The sequence below is a fragment of the Lissotriton vulgaris genome, chromosome 5 (genome assembly GCF_964263255.1).
Source record: "Lissotriton vulgaris chromosome 5, aLisVul1.2, whole genome shotgun sequence".
Classification (NCBI taxonomy): Eukaryota; Metazoa; Chordata; class Amphibia; order Caudata; family Salamandridae; genus Lissotriton; species Lissotriton vulgaris.
This window is the reverse complement of record NC_141693.1, coordinates 1,743,061,938-1,743,080,381: the sequence shown is the minus strand read 5'-3', so window position 1 is coordinate 1,743,080,381 and position 18,444 is coordinate 1,743,061,938.

The following is an 18,444-nucleotide window of genomic DNA, read 5'->3' as shown; positions in this document are numbered from 1 at the left end:
CCTCCCTCTGTCTCTCCCTCGCTCCGTCTGTCTCCCTCCCTCTGTCTCCCCCCTCTCTGTCTCCCTCCTTCTCTGCATTCCTCTCTCTCTGTCTCACTCTGACTATCTCCCTCCGTCTCCCTCTGCCTGTCTCCCTCCGCCAGTCTCCCTCCTCCTGTCTCCCTCCATCTGTCTCCTTCTCCCTCCCTCTGTCTCCCTCTCCCTCCCTCTGTCTCCCTCTCTCTCTGTCTCCCTCTCTCCCTATCTCCCTCCATCTCCTTCCCTCTGTCTCCCTGTCTCCCTTTGTCTCCTTCCCTCTGTCTGTCTCCCTCCCTCTGTGCCCCTCCCTCTGTCTGTCTCCCTCCCTCTGTCTATCTCCCTCCCTCTCTCTGTCTCCCTCCCTCTCTCTGTCTCCCTCCCTCTCTCCGTCTCCTCTGTATGTCATCCTATGTCTCCCTCCCTCTGTTTCCCTCCCTCTGTCTCCCTCTCCCTCTGTCTCCCCCTCTCTTCGTCTATTTCCCTCTCTCTGTCTCCCTCCCTCTCTGTCTTCCTCTCTCTATCTCCCTGTCACCCTCTGTCTCCCTCCCTCTGTCTGCCTCTCTCTACTCCCTTCCCCCCTCCCTCTCCCTTTGCCTCCCCCCTCTCCCTCCCTCTGTCACCTCACCTGGCATGTGTGTGTGTGTCAGCCGGGGCTGAGACAGCTTCCCGGCAGCACCCGAGTGCTTCACAGGTCTTTAATAGACCACTTACTTGTTAATGGGGCTTTGTTGTATTTCACCTCTTCTCAGCGCCCCTGCAGCTCCACTCTGACCTTCGCAGGAATCGCCTAGCTGCTGGAACCGGCAGTGTTTGCGGACACTGTTAAAAAAAAATGTAAAAACACAAGTAAGATGTCTGGAAGGTCCGCAGGCCACCAAGGAAGGCTTGCCGGGCACCGGGCAGCCCGCGGGCTGTACTATGAGTACCCCTGAGTTAAAACTTACTTCTTTGGGTATGGAACCCTATTTATATTTTGTCCCAAGCGGCTACGACAGAATGCTCTTTGCGAGATTTAGACTGGGCTCGGTACATAGACTAGTGACCACTCCCAAAATGAACGACTGGTCAAGATTGTTACCCCTGTGTCTGTGTGACTCCCACTCAGAACAGTCTACCATTCACCTAGTTTTCTTTTGCAAGTTGTTCTCAGAATTAAGGAAAATTTGGCTACTTCCCCTCTTAAGACAGCAGGGCCTTAGGCAATGCAGTCCAGCGCTCGTCCGTTTACAACTTTTAGAGAACTAACACGTGGCCTGAAGGGTATCCAAATACTTGAAAAAGGTACTGTGGCAGAGGAAGAGTATGTCTTTGGAGCCTTGGATTTTAATTACCTACATTTTTAAAGCTATGTGTTTTTGGTATTTTACCTCTCTTTTTAACATGTACTTTTTAAATTATTAACTGTCATTCTAATATTTATTGAATGTGTATTGAGCTTTTAGGACAGTAATTTTCATGGTCGAATAAAGCTAACTATTGATTGATTGATTGATACTCAATCATTAGTTCAAAACATGTATCATAATATCCAAACAGTTAGGACTAGTGTGGAACACAAATTGTATTCAAGAAATTGAAGATTTTGCGATCTTCAGTACATTCACATTCCCATATTACTCTTCGGAACTGAACAGCCGACACGTGTTTTTTCACACAGTGACCTGTTCAAGGGGTAAATCATGTATAGATTAGGTCATAAATTCCATGTACCCATGTGCAGATGATGGGTATACAGTGTGATGCTCTCAGGAAAAGGCACTTCTGGAGGTGTGGCAAATACATAAATGGATGCAGATGTTAGTGTGTCATAGTAGTGGTGGCCGATAGATAAATATGCACCATCCAGTATTCATCCTTTAAGATTGGAGCACAAGGTGTCCCTGTGAATCGTTAGAACTAAGAATCTGTATTAGTCTGTATATGTGTTCCACGTCCTAGCATAAGGTTGTAGTAGAAACATGTATTGTCCTAAGCTTAAAGGACCTTGTGAGATGTATAGGACACGTGAGAGTCATAAATAGAGAGGGACCATGATAAGCTCCTATCCGGCAAAGAGTAATCCTCTGGTGTCTCAGCCTAAATTAAATAACTGGTTTACCAACCCAGGCACTGATTTATACTACTTTACCAACAGATGAACACTTCTTTTCAGGCAAAATGCCATCACTCACAAAGAATTAGAGCAAGCAGTAGAAATGGTTTACCAGATAAAGTGTACATTCATGGGAATAAGCAGAATGTGAATGTCATTAAAGCAGATATAAAAGGGCTGAAACGAAGATAATCTATGAATGTTTTGATTACAAAGGCTTTTGCAGATCTCCTATAATGTCTAGCAAGGATTATCACAGTGCAAATCTTCAAACACCGCCATCTGGCAAAGGAATAAGCCAATACCAAAATCCTTGCCTATTGCTGTAATCTATGCGATCTATGCAACAAAATACCTGGCCACTTTTCACAACAAATAAGTCAGGCCTACTGCCTTTGTGGTAATGCGTTATAATAAACATATCAGGTATATTTCCTTGCTCATTGGCTTATCACCATAATCAACATGGTCCTGATGTACTGAGCTTTAACTTTTCCACAGGGCAAGCAGTGCAATTGAAGCCCTCTTTTTCACGAGAAGCATGCAACTTCTGCCACATCAAAATCTGTATTGAAGAAAAACAATATTTGGGCAGAGCCAAAGCCACTTTTGCAGTAGTGCTTTTTATGGCTGTTTTCCTGTTGTTTCTAGAACCTTATGACAGATATTGCGCAGACAGATATTGTACATGCGACTACTAGTGCTTGCAATAAAAGACTTTAATTCAGCCTGGGAAGGCCGAGGAGGCACAAGGGATTGCCGGTTATGTAATTACATACATCATGGCCACATCTGCTATGCTGCTGCCCCTTTTGAGACCCCTGTTGGGACCCGAAGTCTTCTGCATGTCTCTGGATAGAGTGCTTTCACTTATGCTGATCTTCAGGCAAGTCACTTACAAGTTAAAGTGTGGTTTCTAAATTCCTACCTCAGTGGGCATGACAGTTACATGTGTGCACTGAGTGTCTCCTTGTTTACATGGATTGAGGCCCTAGAGCTTGGCTATGAGGTCGAGGAGAGGCATGCATAGTGCACCCCTATTTCATGGAGTGGCTACTGCCCTCTCTTTACACAGGCTGTGATAGACTGACAGGGATGGCAGCAATAAATCTATAGTTGGGGATACCTGTATCCCGGTATTTTAACAAGGGTGGATGACTACCCACCCTTCTGATCAGGTCTGTGCAGTCTTTCCTGCCGGTGGTCCTGATGCCTTTGTCCACCTGACGCGTGTTTGAGAGCCTGTGTGTGTACTGGGGAAGGATGGTGAGTTGAGCCATTGTGTGTAATGTGAACTGTTCTGCTGGACATTTCAGCTCCCCGTGTCCCTCTCAATTTCTTGAACAGGCCTGGTGGGCTGGGGGTTGACACTCTCTCTTGTCTGTGTTTAGCTGACCTACCCCTGCAAGGACGGACCCTTTCTGTTGGGGTGATGGTCAGGCCTCCCTAGTCTGGAGTTAATTCAAATCCTTTCTGAGGAATAGCCTGAGCTGGTACAAGAGAAGACAGTAGGTCATCCTTTGCGTGCTTTGGACACACATGGACATCTGTTAATGTGCCTTGTAATTGGAGTGGCACCCTGGATTCACAAGTAGCAGACCCTCTGATTGGATCAGCCTATTAATTAGAGGTGATAAAAGTCTGACTTTAGCAGTCAGTGGTTGTTCAAGACTGGTGTATGATTCTGAAGAGGTGACTCTGCATGGGGTCTGTCTGAGGAAGCCATTTACAAACCACAGTGTGAAGGCAAGATAAGAGGCTTTCTCACTGCATCTCTGCACACCCCTGGATGGGGGTTAACTTGAGGAAGTGTTCTCTGGATGGCTGGAATATGCTGCAAAGTAATTTGCCAGTTTGACAAGAAGCAGCAGCATCGGCCAGAGTACCAGCTATTCCTGTGAGGCTTGTGGAGCTGGCGCTCTGAACAAGGAAACTGCAGATAGCTGCTCAAGATAAGGAAGCTTGCAGCACATCAACAGAGGCAGAGGCAGACAGGGATGCTTGATCCCAGTCCTTGAAGGTGAAAACACTTTGTCTAGACCCCTCCTCTGTGTTATGGGAGCCTGTGTAGAACTTCCAGTTCCAATCTGTAACTGGTGATGGGTGCCCGGTGGAACAGGTCCCCCACCTTCCTTTTTGTGAAATCTGGGGTATCAGGGAGTACTGGCACTCTGGCCAGCCACTACCCTCCATCAGCTAGCCAGTGGCTACTGGACTAGTGGGACTCCACGAAACTGTGCCAAGACATCAGGCACCTGTGATCAGATCCCTGATGACACTAGACCTGTGTCCTCACTCACGATGGGAGGGCACTTCTGTTTCTTTGAGTGGCGGGTTATGGGGCTGATCAAGAACATTTGACTTCACATTTATTGCTGACACTACCTAATTTCAGTACAAGGATTGGTATCATGGTTCTAGTGAATGAGAGCAACCCCCTGCAACATGGTCTGTAATATGCAATGCTAACTGTGTGTCTACATGTTAACTGTGTTTGTATAGTGCTTGGCGTCTAGGTGCTATAATACGGTTTGGGGTCAGAACTCTGGCCCAGAGTGTTGCAGACGCATCTGGTTTTCACTGTTTATCCTAGTTTTATGTGTAGTATTATTCTCTGGTATGTATCAAAGCAATGACTGGACATTGATGTTATTTATCAGTGGGTAGTACGATGTGCACTGTATTCTGAATGTGTAACCTCACTTCACCTGATTAAGCCTTAGACTGCTCTGTCTCGCTACCCTGAGAGATTCAGGTGTTGGAGAGGAATACTTGGTTATCCAATTTTGGGTCCACCAGCATTGAGGCCGCAGGACACCGGCGGGCTACACTCCAGTTGATGCGATAGGAGCGCAGTAACCCCTGTGTGCCCTGGTACCCAGGATTCCAGGTCTAATAACCACCAAAGGAAATTATTGCTCAAACCGGTCTTTTGGGCCATATAGACACCACGTACCAGGAAGCATCTTCAACCTGTTTCAAGAATATTGTTCCCTGGGCGCTGAATGATCAAAACACTTAGGGAACAGTTCTCCCCAACTACCGTGGCCGCACCCAGTCATAAGCAAGGGCAAAATATGTCGTCCGAGCGGGGCAGGACAAGAGGTGAATGGAGACTCTCAATTTGGGGGCAAATGGCGTGGTGCATTTCAATGCGATCCATTAGTTAGATCAGGACCTAACTGCATGACCTTGGCCGCTGGTTCGCTAAATTATCTTAGTAATGCACCAATTGCCTTCTGTAATTGCACATTGGTTTATTACACATTGCACTTTTAATATTTAATTGCTTTTGACCTATTTTTATTTCATTATAATGGTTTTTATGAACTAAACAATAAAGTTTCCTACTACTAGTACTTATGATACAAGAAAACAAGCTGGAGATGCTTTGGTTGGGCTAATAGGTAAATGTATGGAAGGATATTAGACAAAAGCGAGAGCGAGAGTGAGGTGCAGGGACAACACACCGAGGATTCCAGAGGGAGACTGGCTAATAGCGGATACTGGAATGAAGAAGAGAGTTTGGGCTGCAGATCAGCAGCCAGAGGCAGGGAGATACGAGAACTGATTCATGGCATGCGTGGGAGCAAACAGGAAGGGTCAAGTGAAGACAAGGTCATGTCTTCACGACATGAAGGCAAGTAATCACTTTATTACACCCATGGAGAGCACATGGGAGTGCATCAAAAGTGACCCCGCTCTCACTGCACCCAATACATTCTGTGGACATAAGAGAAGATTCTCGAATACAGCTCGGCTGTATTGAACCTGGCGGCGTCTGAAGTCCTGTTGCTTTATGCCCATCACGTATCTGTTTGTTTTCTTGCAAGAACTATGAACACCGCGCGCTCGGCGGTGCTCACCGCTTCCATGTGAAATGTAGGACTTTTTGCAAGGATTTCTTAATGCACCTAAGTTACAAACTGTTTCGAAGCACTCGCGGGAAAAAGCCAAGCAAGGCGTGCACGCGCATTAGAAACCTGCAGGTTACCAGCACGGCGTGGCCTCAGAACTCTCACGGAATGCCAAGCAAGGAATGCACGTGCACGCAGAATGCTGGCAGGGTTCGGATGCCCACTGTGGAGAAAAACACACAAGTGCGTAGGCATAGGAAACAGCAAGAAACCCCGCGGATTAAGACAATAATTCAACTTCTCGCACAAATGAAAACGTCCCAGGGGCCTTCATGAACCATTTCTCCAACAAACACAAGCCAATCAAGAGAGGGCATAACATTTCTCACTACCCATTAGCAAAGCAGCACTGAAGACGTACGAGAGAAGCCACAGGGGCAGTGACCCGTGGCTGAGACCAGTGGCATTATTGTCTTATTACTTACCGGTAATCTTCATTACCCCGATTAGGGTCCTCCCCGTCCCAGTCCTAACAACGTGAGGCAGTCCTGCCTCCACCCAGCCAATCACAACGCCAGTATTCAAAAGTTACATAAGCCCCTCCCACCTACCGCCATGCCTGTTATCAACAAGACTCCGACACAAACACAGCGGGAGGGCGGGAGGGTACAGGACTGGGACGGGGAGGACCCTAATCGGGGTAATGAAGATTACCGGTAAGTAATAAGACATTACCCCCTCATGGGTCCTCCCCGTCCCAGTCCTAACAACGTGAGGAACTCACAAGCAGAGAACCAACAAAAAACGCAGGACACCAGGGATCCATGCAGAGTACAAATCAGTAAAGATCAATGAACAGCAACGTCCAAGACGCCAACAGAAAAACAGCCAGCAGAGGCATGCAAAACAACAAGCCAAGAAGGTAGCACAAATACGAGACGGGACAGCGGATGGCCGCCCAACAAATTCCCGGATAGAAAACTCCCGCCGCCCCAGCCCAGGAAGCAGGCACAGAACGTGTCTAACGACCCAGCACCAGAGACGGAGGAGGCAGACCCAAAGGACCGAAAAGGCAGGCAGACCGCCAAACGCACCCACTGACCAACCTCAGAACCGGAAAACCATATCCCCCAAGCCACACCTCCACAGGAGACAAACAGGGCAGGAGAAAATGGAAAAACACCAGGGAACGAAGGTGGGAAAAACCGGAGAGTCCAGCGAACCACCAAGGAAGGGGGAACAAGGGACCCCCCCAGCAGGTAAAACAGGAAAAACACCTCCAGCTGCCAAAGGAAACGCGAAGAACCCCCAGGCAGAAAGACCGGAACAAGCCACAAACCAACCCAATCCGGCAGGAACTCCCAACAGGGAAAAGAAACGAGCAGAGCACCCAAAGCACCCAACCGACGAGCAGAGATGATGGCCTGCAAAAAAGCCACAGTAGCTGACAACCAGAACAAGACAGCCACCAGCAAGAGCTCAAAAGGGGGCAACAGCAGACCCCCCCAAACAGCAGGCAAAAACCCAAGAAGGCACGAGTACAGGAGAGACCGGCCGATGAAGCCGAAAGCCTAGAAGAAACCGACTCACCAAAGGGGCAAAAACCACCAAGGAGGCTCCAGGACCCCAACAAGCACGAACAAGCAACCACTGAGAAGACAAAGCGGAAGGGGCAAGGCCCCGTAAAAAAAATAGTCCTGAGAAAATCCAACACAGAGGTAGGATCCCCCAGCACAGGAACGACCCAATGGGAAGAACACAAAGAGAAAAAAGAACCCCAAAGACGACCACAGCACCCAAGGGCCGAAGGCCGACGTGACAACGGGATGCCACAAGCCACCACAGAGGAACAGCCCAAAGACGCCAACCACAGCCGCACAAGAGCCAGGCCGTCAGAAGCAAGTGACATCAGGGCAAAAACCAGCTGTGGACCAAAAAGCGGAGCCGGAGTCAAAGAAGTCCAGACAAACCCAACCCCCGCCAGCAGCAGCAGGAGCAGAAATCAAAGACAGAGAGGTCAACGATACAGACACCTACACACACCCCCTTACATCCCCAGACTATGCAGGAGGAGAAATAGGAGGGAAGGCACACAGAAAGCCCGAAGGCCAAGGAAATGTGCAGGGGCCATGCAAATCCACACCAAATTGAACCAAACAAAGAAAATGCGCCGCTGAAGCGAGCACAGAGGGCACAAAACAGAGGACAGGAGGAAACGGCCCAAGCATTGTCTACAAACGAAAACGCAGACAGTCCTGAACACAAACTCAAAGCCCACAGAGGAGACACGGCCCAGAGAGAGCTGCGGGAGCCCGAACCACCAGAGGCACAAGACACACCAATGAGCCATAGTGTCGTGGGAACAACACATGGAAGCCAGCAGGAACAGAGACACGCAACTGGTCCCCCCAAGAAGGCCCAAGCAGCAAATAGCCACGGGAAGGCCAGCACGAATCAAAAAACTCGGCCGCCACCAAGGACCCCAACGTGGCGCCCAACCCCAAGGACAGGCGTCCAAGGACAACAAGAGGAGAGAAGGGAGCTGAAAACGCACCCCAAACACCAGGTCGGGAGAGCAAAGCCACCAGGCCAAAGTAGGAACCAGAACAGGGGAGAGAGGAACCAGAGCCATGTAACCTGCACGGAAAAGGACCCAAAGAGCCAATCAGAAGAAACACCAAGGACAGGAGGAACAGGCAAACCCAAGGAACCACAGCCGTGGAGGCAGCCACCACCTCCTGGAACCGCAACCAACCCCAAAGGGCAGAAGGGCGACCCAGCAGGACCCACAAAAGAGCCAACAGGGAAGAGAACCGAGCCGGAGGGTGAAAACAACCCCCTGCAAAGTGACGAACAGGCCCCGAGAAACCGAAGGCCCCGAACAGGAACCAGAAGAAAAATGGCCAGAACCACAACGAACCCCAGTAACTGGAGCAAGGCCACAACGCCACCATCGCCAGAACAGTCACAAGTAGGGTGGAAGCAGAAACCGGACATAAGCCACATAGGGAAAAGCCAACAGCACCCCCCAGGCGGTCACCCACCCAGGTATGGACCAGACCTAACCCTGCAGTACAAAGAACAACAGGTGCAAGCAGAGCGGAACCGCCAACCAGCAAAAAACCTGCACAGCAGGAGCCAGCACCGCAGAAAAAACCTGGGGAACAGGAGAGAGGCCGAAAGGCAACACCCGAAACAGAGAAAGGAACCCATCCACAGCAAACCGCAGGAACCGCGGACCAGCCAGACGGATGGAACGTGAAAAACAGACAACACCCAAATCCAGGGAAGCCCAAAAAAAATAAAAAATAAAAAACACCCACCAGGAAGAGGGGAATGACAGACCGCAAGGGGAACAACCGACCAGCGGCACCAAATGGTATAAAGCCCCGGGACACAGAACCGTGCAGAAAGGAACCAACGGGCGCCAGGACCAAGAGCAAAGAGGAAGAGGAACCTTGGCCCGCTCCGCCACCGGAACCAGCACAACAGCGCCCAGAGACAAAAAGAGACCGACGCCCAAACAAGAAGGTAAATGCAACAAGGGTCAAAGGACAACGGAGCAACCGTGAAAACAGCCCAAAAAGGGGGACAGCCCGGAAAGGAATCCGGAAACCAAGAGCGAAGACCGACAGGACCCACCAGTCGGAAAGAAGACCGGACCAACAAGCCAGGAACAACGGATCCGAGCCCCCAAAACCGTAACAAAAACAGCAACGGAGACAGGGAACCCACTGCCAGATGAACACCAGGAGTGGGACACAGACCCAAAGAAAAAGAGACGCAACCGCAACCACCAGGTCACAGAGACCCCCCTCCCAGGGCACAACAATACCCAAAACCCTAGACGACCAACACCCAGGGGCAGCGGTAGGCGCAACAGAGGCCGGGAACCAAACGGAACACAGCCTCCCCCACCCCCGACCACGAAAGGGCCGAGAGGAAGACAGAGCACCACCACACAGACTGTCAGTAGAGGGAGCCAAAAAGCCAAGGAGCCACAGAAAAACAGACAGTGGACCAAGACGCCAGGACCAGGTCAGCCGAGGAGAAGACTCAACCCATCAAGCCAAGACAGGAAGGAAGGCCCGCAAACAGCCAAACTCCACACAACCCATGAGAAGGAACAGTGAAGCACAGGCCGAACAAGAGCCAGCACGCACCCCAAAAGAAGAAGCAACACATGGAAATGCAGGAAAGTGAGAGACAAAGTCCGCCAGGCGAAACCACCATCCCAGAAAACGAGGAAAACCCTGCGTATCTGCCGCAAGCCATGCATCAGACAGGATATCCAACAGGACAACATGGAAGGAAAAGGCCAACCACCACAGAGTAAACAAACTGTGCGGAAAACCCCACAGCATCCAGGGATCTAGGGCCAAAACCCAGCATCACCCTAATAAAGACCTATCCTCAGGACAACGCAAAGTAGGCCCTGGCAGCGCATGCTGGGCAGCCAATACCAACAACTGTGGAAAAGCACAGATTGAAACTATATCAACCCAGGTAATTGGACAGCATAGGCAGGAAGATCTCGTGAACACCAGTAGCCCTTCACAGCATTCAGCGCAGCCCCAGAATCTGCAAAAATGTCATCCACCTGCAGAACCTGGAAACTATGCTGCATGGAAACAGCCCAGGCAGGCACAGGTGAAGACGACCCTTCACACATGGCGAGTGAACCCGAGCAATCGAACCAAACAGGAACTCACCACACAACAAAGGAAGTGCCCAGCAACCTCCAAGCAACACTGCCCCCAATCACCAAATCACACAACGTGAGACCGGTGAAAATTACAATGGGCAGCCCTGTAGTCTCCACCCACAGCCCCAGGTCAAAAGACCATGACCGTGGGGGCCGGACGCTGCACTAGAACCACAGCGCCGGAACGACCCGGGGCCAGGACACCACGAAAACTCCCCGCCCCAGCCCAGCACATGAACGGGGAGAGTCCCTGACCCCAGAACAGGAGCGCAGCTGACCAGGGGACCGGAGCAGCCGCGCTGAGAGAAAAACCCACAGGAAACAATGCAGAAGTAAAAAACTGCAAATGAAATACTCCTGTGAAATTCACATAGGAAAATAACGCAAAAGCATAAAACTGCAAATGAAACACTCACGGCACCGTCCTGGAGAAAGCCAGAAACAGAAACAGGAACCGGGAGCACCAGCGTTCCGACAGCCGTCGGAGCAGAAAAAAAACAGGCATGGCGGTAGGTGGGAGGGGCTTATGTAACTTTTGAATACTGGCGTTGTGATTGGCTGGGTGGAGGCAGGACTGCCTCACGTTGTTAGGACTGGGACGGGGAGGACCCATGAGGGGGTAATGTCTCAATATCCATGGGAGGTAGACAGCCCCTGTCTGGGGCTTGAACCCTTCAACCGCATGCGATAGGCTGATTTGTGACTGTGGAGCCGGAAGTGGTGAGATGCAGAGGAGGGGAGAGCGGGAGGAGGTCGGCTATTTGCCATGCTCCAGTCAGTGTTGAATGCCATGGTTTAACTACCCATGCAGTTCCCTGCTGTGGCGTCTCTCGGTTCTGTGAATGGTGCCCCCTCAACGTGTCTACTTCAGAACAGCTGCCTGGGTGGATAATGGCCGCCCTTAGAAGAGGCCCGCCGCATCAACAGATGCGCTGGTACAAGTGCACAGTGAGCAGCTCGAAACTCTAAGAAGATACATAAGACCGAACAAGATATAGGTAAACTTTAACAAGCATTGGCAAAGCAACAGCTCTGCTTTATAGCCATGCTGTGCAGCATCGCGGCTGCAGTTCAGCATGGCTAAAATAAAGAAAATGCTTGAGATTGTGGCCGCCATGTCATTTTACAGGTGTGCATGCGTTCAATACGCATGCACAGGTGGACTTTTTCTTTTTCTTTACCAATCTCAGATGGATCTGCAGCACAAATGCATTCCAAAATGTATAATAGAGTAAAAGGATGACCGGAGTGGGTTGGTGTAGAAGCAACACAACAGGTGGGGGGGAGACGCAACAATGAAGGCCGGGCGAAAATAGGCATGATTTCAAGCAAAGTAAGAGACCACGTGGCCCACAGGGTGGGCATGGCTGAAGGACAGAGAGGCGTGAAAGCAACACAAGCCTGAGTGGGGGAAGAGAACCATGGGCCTCATTTATGAGGCTGTACGTCACTTTTACGCCGCCGGTGCGTCACTTTTTGTGATGCACCAGTGGCGCACAAAATGAGCCTTGTAGCGCCATATTTACAAAGTGACGCATCTAGGTAGATGCGTCACTTTGTAAACCCCTGCGCCACATTATAACTGTGCCAGGTATAATGTATGCAAGGGGGGCGTATTGTTGCAAGAAAGGGTCATGGAAGTGACGCAGTGAAATCTATGAGATTTCACTGCGCCACTTCTAGGACTCAAATGCGTCAAAATCTTGCGCCTGCCTCACAGCAGGCGTAAGACTGACGCAGGCCCTTTCACATGGGGCGTGCCCCATGTGAAAGTACACATTGCTGAAGTTGCGTCACTTTTGTGAGACACTCCAGCAATTCGTCACTTTTGTGCCTACAGATACGTCAGAAATACTGACGTATCTCTAACTCCTTGCGACATGATGCATCATACTGTAAATATGACACATCATTGGTGTCGCAAGGAGGGCGCAATGAAAAGTGACGCATCGCTGTTTTCACGCAGCGATGCGTCACTTTTCATAAATGAGGCCCCATGTTTTTTGTTTTTTTAAAATTGTTTTTATTGTTGCATCATAGCAACCACTGCGCCCTCACCGGCCTGGTCGCCCCACGATCCTCGCTCCTGCTCCTGTGCCCTCCTGCTGCCTCTGCCGCCCGATCTCCTTCGACGCCTGCTCCCGGCGCCCCAGCCGCCGCAGGGCCGCCAGAGAAGCCCGCACCCGGGTTTCCCGCCGCCGCTGCCTGCCTGCCTGCAGACCCGCCCCCCGCCAGCCGATTGGCTAAGACGCTCCCGCCTCCCAGCTGACCCTCCCTCACGGCTCCCTTCTTATGACGCCCCTAGAGCGACCGTGCAGCGGACGCGCGCAGCGGGAGCACCGATTGAGCGCCGAAGGTGCGCCAAAGGTAAGCCCGTCTGCGCCCGTCCGCGCCTGGACCGCACCCAGTGTCAGGACCCCTGGGCCCCGCAGACACCAGCCCACCCGCCGGACCTACGACGCCGCCACGCTCAACACACTCAACACCGGCCGAATCCCGGGATGCTACCGAGCCATCCCGAGACGAACCCACGGACCCTTCAGCTGCCACGCCTGCAAGTTCACCTGCATCCGGACTTGCCCCGCACCAGCACCCGCCAAGCCGAACACCAGCAGCAACCACCTGAAGTGCATCCTCCTCAACACCCACTCTGTCCACAGACACGCCATCGAACTCTGGAACCTCCTCGACACCACAGCTCCTGACGTCGCCTTCCTCACGGAAACCTGGATGAACGACTCCTCAGCGCCCGACATCGCCATCGCCATCCCAGAGGGCTACAAGATCACCCGAAGAGACCGGGACAACCAGACTGGAGGAGGCATCGCCATCATCTACAGGGACACCATCCGCATCAAGACCAACACCGACGACACCCTGACAACCGCCGAACACCTGCACTTCCAGATCCACACGGACCCCAAAACCACCCTCAGAGGCACCCTGATCTACCGACCCCCGGGACCACGCACACAATTCAGCGAGGACATCGCCAACTTCATCAGCCTGCATGCCCTCCCCTCCGCTGACTACATCCTCCTGGGGGACATCAACTTCCACCTGGAGAACAACAACGACCGCAACACCATCACCCTGCTCGACAACCTCGCCAACCTCGGTTTCAAGCAGCTGGTGTCCACCCCCACCCACCTCGCCGGATCCACACTTGACGCCGTCTTCTCATCCAGCAAAGACATTGCCTTCAGCCACGCCACCGGACTCCACTGGACGGACCACAGCTGCGTCCACTTCACCTTCAAAAGAACGACGATCCACCACCACCAGCAACTGGTTGCTCGAAGAAGCTGGAACAAGATCACAGCCGACCAGCTCGCCGCTTCCCTGAGCCAGCACCCTCCCGCCAGCTCAGCGAACCCCAGCCAGGCCGCCGACAACCTCACGAAGTGGATCAGCAACTGCGCGGACGAACTCGCCCCACTGAGGACCCCGCCCAGCAGACCCGGCAGCAAGAAGGCCCCATGGTTCACCGACGAACTCAAGAGCTCCAAGAAGAACTGCCGAGCCCTCGAGAAAGCCTGGAGAAGGGAACCAACACCGGACAACATGACCACCCTCAAGCTTGCCACCCGGAAGCACCACCAACTGATCCGCGCCACCAAGAAAACTGCATTCAAGGACCGGCTGGACAACAACGCACACAACTGCAAGGAACTCTTCAACATCGTGAAAGAGCTCTCCAACCCCAACGCCGGAAACAACGACATCGCAAGACCTCTGCAACTCCCTCGCCTCCTACTTCCACAACAAGATCGCGGACATACACAACAGCTTCAGCACTCAACCGACGCACGCCACGACCGAACCAGCGCCCCCCACCACCACCCTCCGCGCCTGGACTCCGATCAGCACCGAAGACACCGTCCGCATGATGAACTCCATCCACTCCGGATCTCCAACCGACCCCTGCCCTCACCACGTCTTCAACAAGGCCGACGCTGTCATCGCACCCCACCTGCGGGACATCATCAACACCTCCTTCAACACCGCCACCTTCCCGGAGAGCTGGAAGCACGCCGAACTCAGCGCCCTACTCAAGAAACCTACAGCGGACCCCACCGAACTCAAGAATTACCGCCCCATCTCGCTCCTCCCGTTTCCAGCCAAAGTCATCAAGAAGACCGTCAACAAACAGCTGCCCGCCTTCCTCGAGACGAATGGATCCCTCGACCGCTCACAGTCTGGCTTCCGAGCCAACCACAGCACCGAGACCACCCTCATCGCTGCCACCGATGACATCCGAGCCCTGATGGACAACGGAGAAACAGCGGCCCTCATCCTCCTAGACCTCTCCGCGGCATTCGACACTGTCTGCCACCGCACCCTAGTGCAGCGCCTCAGCAACGTCGGAATCCAGGAGAAGGCACTGGAATGGATCATCTCCTTCCTCGACGGAAGAACACAGAGAGTCCGTCTACCACCGTACAAGTCAGAGGCCACCGAAGTCATCTGCGGCGTCCCTCAAGGATCCTCGCTGAGCCCCACCCTCTTCAACGTCTACATGAGCCCCCTCGCGGCCATCGCACGCCAACACAACCTCAACATCATCTCCTACGCTGACGTCACCAAGCTGATCCTCTCCCTGACCAACGACCCCGCCGCCGCCAGAGCCGACCTTCACGAAGGGATGAAAAACGTAGCCGAGTGGATGACGACCAGCCGCCTGAAACTGAACTCAGACAAGACGGAAGTCCTCATCCTGGGCTCCTCGCCCTCCGCCTGGGACGACTCCTGGTGGCCCCCCGCCCTGGGCACCGCACCCAAACCGACAGACCACGCACGCAACCTGGGCTTCATCCTGGACTCCTCCCTCTCCATGACCAGACAAGTCAACGCCGTCTCCTCGTCGTGCTTCAACATCCTGTGCATGCTACGGAAGATCTTCCGGTGGATCCCCACCGAGACCAGGAAGACGGTCACCCAGGCCCTCGTCACCAGCCGACTGGACTACGGCAACGCCCTCTACACCGGAACCACCGCCAAGCTCCAGAAGAGACTCCAGCGGATCCAGAACACCTCAGCCAGACTCATCCTCGACATCCCACGACACAGCCACATCTCCGGACATCTGAGAAACCTGCATTGGCTCCCCGTTAACAAAAGAATCACCTTCCGTCTCCTCACCCACGCACACAAAGCCCTACACGATCAAGGCCCGAGCTACCTCAACAACCGCATCAACTTCTACGCTCCCAAACGCCATCTCCAATCAGCCAGTCACGCCCTCGCCGCCGTCCCCCGCATCCGAAGAACGACAACAGGAGGAAGGTCCTTCTACTACCTGGCCGCCAAGACCTGGAACTCCCTCCCGACCGACCTGCGCCTGACCCAAGACCACCTCTCCTTCAGGAAGAAGCTCAAGACCTGGCTGTTCGAGCAGTAGCAGCACCCCCCCACCAAGCGCCTTGAGACCCTCCGGGTAAGTAGTGCGCTCTACAAATGTCTTGATTGATTAATTGATCTTAGCTCCTGGGTACAAAATGGACCAATGGCCGGCGTGGTGTCAACATTCAGCCACGGTCAGCCATGCGCGCAACTTTTCTGAATACAAACTCATGGTAATTGACATTTCTTCTATTGAACAGTACAGACCGGTCAGGTATGTCAACAGGCTGGAGGCTCCGTTATCGTGCTCCGTGAGGGAGGAGGGAGAACACTAGTGGGTGTGTGAAGTTCCGCCTTGGAGGCGCAGGATCGGGGTCTGTACAGTTCTTATAACGGTGTTACTAGTAACTGGGGGGACAGAACTGTGGGAGGGAGCATATAGGCGTTGGCAAGAGCACAGTAGTGGAGGGCAAGTGTATGGTGACGGGAGACAAAGGGTTCCCTCAGTGTGCACTCACGCTAATGTAGAGAATTCAGGAGTGGGGGTATTCCGTGTCCGGGTGTATTGGGGTGGTCGGTGTGGGGGCGGGGCCTTGGTCGGGGGTTACTTGCACAGTCAAGTGTGGGGGAGAGGGGGGCGTGGGTGGGTCCTCTGTGTGCAGGGTCTGCCGGAAGCTGTGCAGGAGCATGGCCCATTCCATAGAGATGGGATGCTTACGCGCTCCTCTGGCTTCCTCCTCCCTAAGAGCGTCCTCTTCTGCCTCCGCCCATTTACAAACCGCCCCCGTCCATGCTGCTATAGGGGGGCCTTCCGGGGACCGCCAGTGCATGGCTATGCATCTGTTTGCCAGTAATAGCGCCAATGATACAAAGCGCCTGTGTACCGGGTCACGTTTCGGGACATGGAAGATGCCTAGTGCACTGGATTCCCAGGAGGCTAGTGATGTGAGACCTGTAATATCCGTCAGTGTGCCATGCACCGTTTTCCATAGGGAGTGGAGGTCGGGCCAGCTCCAAAACATGTGACGGAAATCTGCATCAGGGGATCGACATCTGGGGCACAGGAATTGTGTAGAAGGGTAAAATCGCTGTAGGCGCGCTGGGGTGAGGTACGCCCTGTGTAGTATATAGTATTGAATGTTTTTGAATCGAGCGTTCCTAGAGACGCGTTTCGGGGCCTCGAGCGCCTTGGACCACTCTGTGTCGTGAAGTGCGCGGCCAATGTCTTCCTCCCACGTGGCCCGTAGGGTCGTCAGGGGGGCGTGCGAGAGTTCCCGTATTGATTTATACAACCAGGTGACCAAGTGGCGTCCCACTCCCATGTGTAGGATAGTGTGTATTACTGGGTCCGTGTCTGGTTCACCTGCTCCGAGATTACAGTAGGGACGAAATCCCTCGAGTAGTTGTCGATGTCTGAGGAATTGACCTGGGGGAAGTTCATACTCCGCAACCAGCCGATCGATTGGTTTCAGCTGTCCCTCCTCAAAGAGCGACTCCATATCCGTGAGGACGCATTGTGTCCATTCAGTGAGCATCGACGCCGTGAAATAGGATTCCCGTCTGGGGCAGCCTACCAACGGTAGTAGCGGGGAGTATGGGGCTCTGCCGGGGGCTGACCGGTGGATCCGCATCATACATTGACGCGCAATCGCGACTTGAAGGGGGTATATGCGCCGGGGTTTGGTGCCCGGGAGGAGAAGACGGGTGAGCTCCGGAGTCGGGACTCTACCGGTCGGGGTGAAGGTCTCCTGAGTGTACCGGTCCGCCGTCCAGTATGACAGCCACTGGAGCTGCGCCGCCAGGAAATAGGACTCGAAGGAAGGTGCTCCGAGCCCGCCTAGCGTTGTGGGGAGTTGGAGGGTTTTCAAGGCCACTCTGTGTCGGTTAGCGCCCCATATAAGGGTGCCCAGGAGAGAGTTGAGGTCCCGGAAGAAGGATTTGGGTGGTACCACTGGCAGGTTCGTGAAGTGGTAGAGAAGTCGGGGGAGCATCACCATTTTGGCTAGGGCTATCCGCCCTATCGGGGCCAGTGGGAGCTTGTTGCAGAAGGCAACCGTCGGCCGCAGGTTAGCTAGCACTTTCCCACTAGAATACTACTCAACGTTCTCCGCCCTGCTTGCTCCACGATTGGCTCGGATGATCGCAGCAGCCCTCCACTCTCGAGTGCTTCCCCGTTCACTGCGGGAATCCGTAATTGTGACCATCCCCAAGCCCCACAGGGACCCACTCCAACTGGACTCGTATCGTCCCATCACGCTCCTGTCAGCAGACTGTAAGATCCTCAGGAAAATCCTGGCTGACAGGTACACCCAGGTCATATGCCCACTGGTCCACCCTGACCAATGTGGATTTGTGCCGGTTAGAAACACCTCACAGAACATCCACCGCGTTTTCCATGTACAGGACCAGGTCCGGGACAGATTCCCCCG